General features: G+C 32.2%; 1 long non-coding RNA gene across 1 annotated transcript; it reads left to right on the top strand.

The window, feature by feature from the left end:
- The first annotated feature begins 1,747 nt into the window (after window positions 1-1,747).
- LOC149492797 (uncharacterized) lies at window positions 1,748-4,275 on the top strand. The gene is made up of 2 exons (XR_016318888.1): window positions 1,748-2,146; window positions 4,101-4,275. It is a non-coding gene; the product is annotated as an uncharacterized LOC149492797 (long non-coding RNA).
- Window positions 4,276-7,326: the final 3,051 nt, after the last annotated feature.

Raw genomic sequence — 7,326 nt, 5'->3', positions numbered from 1 at the left:
AGATTAAACCAAACCAAATTCAAAATCACTAAAACCAAGGATTTTCTTTAAATCAAACCGAGATCACATATTTAAATCTAAATCAGACGAAACCATCCCCAATTTCTCATCTCCTTCCCTTCCCCAATCGCTTATTCTCTCTCTCCCCCTTTCTCTCATTTTCGGGCGATCCTCCACCATTCCCGGCGAGACAAGGCTCTAAACTCGTCTACTCGATGAGAGGAACTCGTCTTTTGCCTCGCCTGACGCGATTGGGACTTCAATCAAAGGAAGTCACGCCTGGAACATTTCGGTCACTGTGATAATCGTGAGTTTCCAATGATTCACACCGTTTTCGACGAACCCAGTTTGTGAGGCAGACTTAAATCAATTCCTCTCTTCTACCTCTTTCATTTGACTGTTTCTGTGTTGAATTTGGTGATCAGAATCGAAAAACCCAAAACGGTGACCAGCGAACCTTTTCAGTTGATTTACGGTCAAATAGTTCACACCGATGTTTAATTGATCACATATTAGTGATCTCTCTCATCATAATGAACAAATTGATGTATAGCTTATCAATTTTAGGTATAGCTGGATTTTCCAGCCACCAAGCATGGTGGCTAGCCCGGTGGTCCGACAGCCGGCCGACGAGGTTCCGGCAAGGTTCATGGACAGAATCTTCTCTTATTTCCGCTGATTCCAAAAATGCAATTCAAATTTTAATTAGTTAGTCGATAGACAGTGAATTTCAATTGTCTAGTAGTATAGTCAATAGTTTCCGATAATCAAACTAATGTTAACCGAAAATCATGTGAATCAAATGGCTAGTTAGAGCAAGATTAATAGGAATTTTTGTTTTACATATATATAAAATCTCAAACTCGGTTATTTTTTTTAAATGTGAATTATGAACCTAGCAACAGGTACTTTGCTAACTATCATTTGCAATATAAATTAGTTATTAATTTTAGAATGTATTGATTTCTAATATAAAGTATTAATGGGTTAAAGTTAAGTGACTAATTGCATAAAATGAATTAGAATGCAAATTAATAGAAGGGATGAAGTTATTTATATTTGTTTATTGTGTTTATTGGATATTTATATTGAAAAGTAGTTAGGAGGTACCTGTGGTATGGTTGATTTGAGTTGAGAATTGGATTGATATTGGATAATGTTATGGCGGATGGGACATTGTAATTAATTAGCCCGATGGACAGGCAATGTGCTTCTGTATGTTGAGTTCTGCAAACTTAATAGGTAGATAATTCAATGTTTAGCCAGAACAATCTTAATTAGAGCTAGAAAATAAAACTTTAATATAAAAAAATTTATGTAAATATATAAGTAAATGTGCTTTGCTGATTTAAGTTTCCCGTTTTCTTCTTCTTATAGATTGACTGGAACTATCCATGTAACGTCCCATTTTTCTGTGTCTAAAATAGTAAGTTACCGGTCTGTGAATAGTATCATCGGTCCGGGAATAAATATTATTTTGGTCCGGAAAAATTACTATGTATGTTTAATATTTTCTATAATATTTTTGGAGTATGTATACATTATTTTTATGGGTAGAAAGTAAGTAATAAATATTTTTAGAGAATTTAGAAAATTTGTGAATAGTTAATTAAGGTGTGATATTAAGTAAGGAAAATTAGAGGCAATATTTGTATGGAGTAAATTTGAAATGGTGTTATATTAATTAAGGAAATTAGATGAATTATTTTTATGGAGTAAAGTTGAGGATTTTATTGTGTTAAATAGTTTTTTGAAGGAATTTAATTGGGAGAATATTTGTAGCCATTAGATTAGATTGACTCAATCCTAGCCATCCAATGTTGAGAAAAGACTAAAATACCCTTGTGCTCAATAATTTGAGCAACCACTTTCTCTCCTTCTTCTTCTCTTTGGCGTTGGCTATCTCCTTCTTCTTCTTCTTCTCTTTGTTTTTCTTCAACTTCATCCTTAGCTAAATCCATCAAATTCAACCCATTTAACTTGATTTAAGGAATCAATCCTAGAGTTTAAAGCTTGAGAAGTGATTTGTGGTGATTATTTTCAAGAAACTTGGAAAGCCAAAGGCTTAGGAAACCTCTACCAAGGAGTAAAGGCAAAGTTGGAGCTTAGAATGCTTTAATCTAAGCTTGCTAAGGCTTGTTTTAAAGTAAGTGTTCATAAATCCTCTTACCTTATTTAAATTTTTGATTTTGTGAAGTTTATACTATTTGTGAAAATTGGGAATTTTATATGAAATGATTTGATTATTGAATTTTGGTGGTATAAATGTGTTCTTGGGAGATTTCTAAGCATGTTTATATGTTGAATTGATAAGGAAAACAATTTCTTCTTCATTCTTCAAGAGTGGCAGAACCTATTGATGAATAAATCCTTAAGTTTTCTTGTTATTCTCTGTGGATTTATGATCTTAAGATGATATTTAATGAGTATTTAGTATGTGGTAGAAATCTCTACCTTGTATATGATTAAGTAAGCTGAAATTAGAAAAAAAATGTTATTGGGTGTGATTAAGGACTGTTTTTGGATCCTTTTCATTTACCTTTGGTGTCTGAGTCCTTCATGAAAGTTATAGGTCTACTTCTTAGCTTTCCAACCCATCCTCTTGTGTCCAATTTGGATATATATAGTTCAACTTATGGCTGAAAAACCCAAACTGACTCTGTTATGACGGGCTACATGCATCACTGAATTGAGTGCCCATTTTGACCACTATAATGATAAGATTATATTCTGAGTTCTTCATGAGAGTTGTTTCCCTGTGTCTTGAGACTTCTCTGGTTTTGGATTGGTTTGATTTGAGTGTTTGGATAAGTAGGAATTGGATAAACATTGGAATTAGTGCTGCTGAATCAGGTCTGGACTATTGGTCTGTGTTCCTAGCCTTTTTTCACCATATTACAGATTGATCTGGGCTGTTGTCCCTTGATAACATTTGTAGAATTTTGTCTTAGCTTTCTAATGAATCAAACTTCACTTAATTTGGAAATCTATAACTCAAGTTATGTCCTAAAAACTCAGAAAAGGTCAAGGTGATATTAATGCTGGAAATTTTCTATGTCCTAAATCAAAGGGTTATTTGGATAAAAGTATGTATAACTCATGTGTGATGAAGTGCTCTTGATTATTTGTATGTTTTAGAATTTATTTGACAAAAATAAAACATAAGTGTGAGAAGGGTTGTTGTGGATATGATTAAATGGATATAAATTGGAAAGGTGTGGAATTGATTTAGATAATGCATGATGAGGGTTGAAATGGATACTTTTGTGCATAAGAGTTATGTTAGCATGTGTGATTGGAGAAGGAAATTCCTCCCCTTGGTACCACCTTAGTGTAGTAAAGCTTACATAATTATTATATATATGACATAAGTATGATTATTTGATAACTTTTATATGTTTAGAGTTTTAACAAAGAAATGGGTATTTAAGGTGTAAGTGCTTTGTATATATATACTATCTTAAAAAGAATGTGGTAATTTGTGTAAGTTGTAAGTTGAGAAATTTTGAAGTGATGGGTATTAAGTAATGAACTGTTTTTGATTAAGAATTATTGCTTTTGTGCAAGAATGATTTTGATTTGGGCTCTACTATGCATGATTGAAACGTGGTATGATGAGATTGATTTTGTTATTGTGAAGCTATGATCATATGCTAGGGTTATCAGCCCTTATAAATAGGCGGACGCGCTTATTTGTGTGATGGGGGTGGTGCTTTCATAGGCCACGGTGGTGCTTTCATAGGCCACGATTGTGTGATGGGGGTGGTGCTTTCATAGGCCATGGTGGTGCTTTCCTAGGCCACGATTGTGTGATGGGGGTGGTGCTTTCATAGGCCACGAGTATGTGATGGGGGTGGCGCTAACATAGGCCACGATCAAATCTGCTTATGTTCATTCTGCATGAGTATGAGCCTTAACGAAAAATAACATTTTATTGTTGCTATAAATGTAAATGCATGTTAATATTTGAGATTTTATGATTATAAATGATTTTACGAAATTTGTGTTTTAAGTAAGTTGCCATCGCAATTTTGGTAAGTATGTGAATTATGAGCACCACTGAGTTTTATACTCAGCGCGTCGATTTTTATCACGCGTAGGTTGAAGATGTGGTTGCTACTTGAAGAGTAGAAGCATCTTATCAAAGCAGAAGTCACTAATTTGGTAGTAGTCGATTGAGATTTATGTACTTAAGAATTATGGCATGTATAATTATTACATTTTTTGGAGATTATGTTATTTGAATTATATGTAATAATAAATTATTTTGGTTTATATATTTGGAGATAAGCATAGGATTTATTAAATGAGTGAATATGAAATATTTTAAGTCAGTTGATATGATTACTTCATTAAGACTTGATATCTATAATGAATGCAAGTAATTGATGAATCGAAAATACTATTGAGGATTTATTTAGTTATGAAAACATAAAAGTGTTGTTGTGTTATAATAATTATTTGGAGATGTTGGACATTTGGAGTTTCATTGGGAGTATTTTGTATTCACATGTTTGGCGAGCTCAGTTTTTAAAGGGATATTCTTACAGTATTTTTGTAGGATTGTTCCCAATGTATATATATTTAAAAAAAAAAGATAAGAAAATGAAATGACATTTCTATTATAAAAAAAAATAATATACTCGTGAAACTTGTGAATACCCAATTACTTCTAATGTAAAATTTTAGTTTTATGATTTATATGTTAAGTTAAGACGGTGTCTCCGGCACCGAATGTGGCATCCGCCGTCGAGTCTCTCGGGATTGGGTGGCGGGTGTTACAATCCACTACTGAAATCATAGTTAGAATTAGAAACTTGCTTCTTTCTTCAATCATAGTGAGTAGTATTAAGTATTATTTATACCTAAACTTGCATTTTTATAATTGATCTTATCATCCTAAGGGCCTAAAATATAAATCATTTGTTTTGTGAATGAAGTGCTAGTGATTTAAGCAAAGTACGTATTATATGTTAGAGGTTTATCTTAAAATTTTATATTGAATATTGTCTGCATTTTGGTTACTTTAATTGGATTAAATGTTGGATTAATTTTGCATTATAATTATTATGTGGATATTTGTTATTCAGATAGTTATTCCTTGCGGTTCCGTGTCAACTCAAGATTGGTTGTTAATGTTTGGTAAAATAGTTGTTGTGCCTTGTTAAGATTTCTGCTTGACCTCATAATGTTTGTGTAATTGAATGATGTGCATCGTGGATATAAGAGATGGAAAATTTGATTTATGGAAATTCCATCCTGGAATTAAAGTATTTAACCTATGATTATCTTCATATTTAGATTAATTTATCTAGTAACTATAATTTGTGGCTTGGTGGCATTTGATAATGAAAATTGTCGTGCTTTTTGTGTTTATAGTGTTGTCTTGATGATGTGAATGCGATTAGTTGAGATGTGGTATGGATATGAAATTTTTATTCCGTGTTTTCTTTTTTTTTTTTAAATAAAGTGTAAACAAAGGATATTTGAAATATGGTGATGAGAACCACATGGCTTATTGATGTCTTGGCCGTATGGGGAATTGGCTCCTCAGCTTATATTTGGGGGATGAGTTCCTCGGTCCGTAATGGGGGATGAACTCCTCGTGCCCTAATTGAGGGATGGGCTCCTCTATTATGAAACATGATTAACAGAGAAAAAAAAAAAAGAGAAAAAGAAACTATTATGATATGTGATCCGCCTTAGTGAAATTATAAGATATTATGATGTTTGAAAGCTCTACCTTTTGAATGTACCTTCAATAAATATAATTTCATGCTTTAAGGTTTATACCAGCTTGTTTCCATTTGTGTCTATATTAAACTGTACTACAATACTAGGTGACTTTGTGTGACATTTTAAAAATTTAATGAAATCATTGTGCGATTGTGTGTGGTATTTATAATGCTTATTATTATTCACTGAGTTGAGGCACTGACCCCTGCCTCATTGATTTTTTATTTTTTTATTCTTTTTCAAGCCATTAGATTCCTTTATCATTTGCTTTGAATCCCTCTGGAGCAGTTTCACCCCTTATCTTAGAAGGATTCTTATGTATACAAGTAATGGATAAATTCCGCAATTCCCGTAAACTTTGAACTTGTTTAGTTAACTATGAATTTATATTTTATGTGTTCTGGGTCAAATGTTAGACCTTATATAATATTGGGCCTAAAAGTGATCATGGATAGGAAAGGCTTACAATGGGCTTTGGATGCTTTATGCTTTCCTAAGTTCTAGTGTCAATTTGTCCCTTAGAGACGGATTGTGACACAATAACATTTGTTGGAAAATCCTAAATAAACATATAGAGTTGAACAGAGCTCAAGTTTATTTTGGTGTATGACTAAGCTATGGATAACAAGACAGACAAATATTTTCATAGAATCATACTTTGATGAGGCATTGAATAGAATTTCATAGGGGCATTTGTCTTATAAATTTGGTGTCGGTAACCAATTAATGAGATAAACAGCTTAATGACAGGCAAAGCTCCAAAAATTTGATGGTAGATATGCTTGATGTAATAATGTTTTTGTAATTTCAATAACATACCGGTGTTGTCGTTCAATTACTAACACTCATTGTGGTGTATAGGGAGGTGAAAGTAAATATTCAATACTATGTGTTTTAAATAAGAAGACAGCCTTTCAAATTAACCCCACCATTTGTATAAAATGAAATAATTTTTGTTTGAAAACATCGTTCAAGTAAGGGGTGTAAAGCTTTAAAAACATCTTGAACTTTATGTTTTGCTTTTAATGTGTACAGCCAAATATATTTTGAACAATGATCGATAAATAAAGCATAATAATGCTTTTTATCAATTGATAGAACTAAAGGACCCTATAAATCACTATAAATTATTTGTAATATTCTTTGACTTTGTAAGGAATTTTTAGAAAAAGACAACCTATGCATCTTTGAAGAACAATAAGAGTTACAAAGTGAAAAATTCTTTGAATCACAAAATGGAATTGAAAATTTATGCAATAGCTTATTTAAAGTATGATGATTGGGACATCCTGAACGTTGATGCCATAGGTAAATCGGGAGATGTCAAAAGGCCAAGTTGGATTGAGGATGCTTATGCGCTCTACCCTATACACAATCATAAAGTCCATCTCTATTCTGTCCGTGCAATAAAGGCACTCCTTGTTTAGATCTTTTTATAAAAAAAATGTAAAGCAAAAAATTCAATAGAGATTTTATTATCTTAACAAAATTGAGAAACAAATATAAGGTTACTTTTCATGTCAGGGCATAAAAAGTGTTTAATAATTTAAAGTTATAATTTCATGACTTAAATGAGTGTTACTAGTGTGA

This window comes from Jatropha curcas, chromosome 11 (assembly GCF_041381405.1).
Source record: "Jatropha curcas cultivar XTBG-Jc1 chromosome 11, XTBG_Jcur_1.0, whole genome shotgun sequence".
Classification (NCBI taxonomy): Eukaryota; Viridiplantae; Streptophyta; class Magnoliopsida; order Malpighiales; family Euphorbiaceae; genus Jatropha; species Jatropha curcas.
The sequence above is the reverse complement of the archived record's forward strand: the minus strand, read 5'-3'. Positions and strand labels throughout refer to the sequence as shown.